This window comes from Euprymna scolopes, chromosome 9 (genome assembly GCF_053919585.1).
Source record: "Euprymna scolopes isolate OS-2025 chromosome 9, ASM5391958v1, whole genome shotgun sequence".
Classification (NCBI taxonomy): Eukaryota; Metazoa; Mollusca; class Cephalopoda; order Sepiida; family Sepiolidae; genus Euprymna; species Euprymna scolopes.
The window spans coordinates 91998261-91998865 of NC_136490.1; the positions used below are offsets into that span (position 1 = coordinate 91998261).

The window sequence follows — 605 nt, forward strand, 5'->3', positions numbered from 1 at the left end:
CTGTGTTCGATGCCCCCACTCTTTCTCTTTCTTTCTCTTCATTCATAAATTTTTTCTGCCTCTCTTTTATCCATTCCTCACCCTCTCTTCGTCCGTGTCCACTCTCTTAGGAACTAAGGACGCTTTATAGTGTTTTAGTATCTTTACAGAATTTTAAGCCTAGTTTTTTTTTTCTTTTCGTTTTGTTTTTTATCATAAAAAACAACTTACACTTTAGGTTTAATTCAGCAAAGTTCGGTTTGGTTCTGTTCAAATTCTGTAGAAGCGCCAATGTTCTTTAACAATTACCACGTCAGAAATTCAAATAGTCTTTTTTATGTTCGTTAGTATTTAAACAATTATTAATTTATAAAATGTTGGCACATTTGGAAAACAAACGAGAATTTTTTTTTCATTCATACTTATTAAAAAAAAATCATACTTATAATAAAAAAAATTCATACTTATAAAAAAAAAATTCTTTTATACCCCAAACAAGACGTATTGCCACTTGGTCGTAAAGTGCTACTATTTGGGATCATGCCTAACATGGGATTGCGGAGAGTGGAGTAGTGAGATGTCTGCTCACATTACATTTAAACTTCTGCATGTCAGTATAGTCAAGT

General features: G+C 31.7%; 1 long non-coding RNA gene across 1 annotated transcript in view; it reads right to left on the reverse strand.

The window, feature by feature from the left end:
• Positions 1-224: 224 nt before the first annotated feature.
• The window catches only part of LOC145284776 (uncharacterized), a 45417-nt gene continuing 45036 nt past the window's right edge, over positions 225-605 (reverse strand). Inside the window, exon 2 of the long non-coding RNA XR_013868879.1 lies at positions 225-605. This exon is cut by the window's right edge and continues 460 nt beyond it. This is a non-coding gene — a long non-coding RNA (uncharacterized LOC145284776).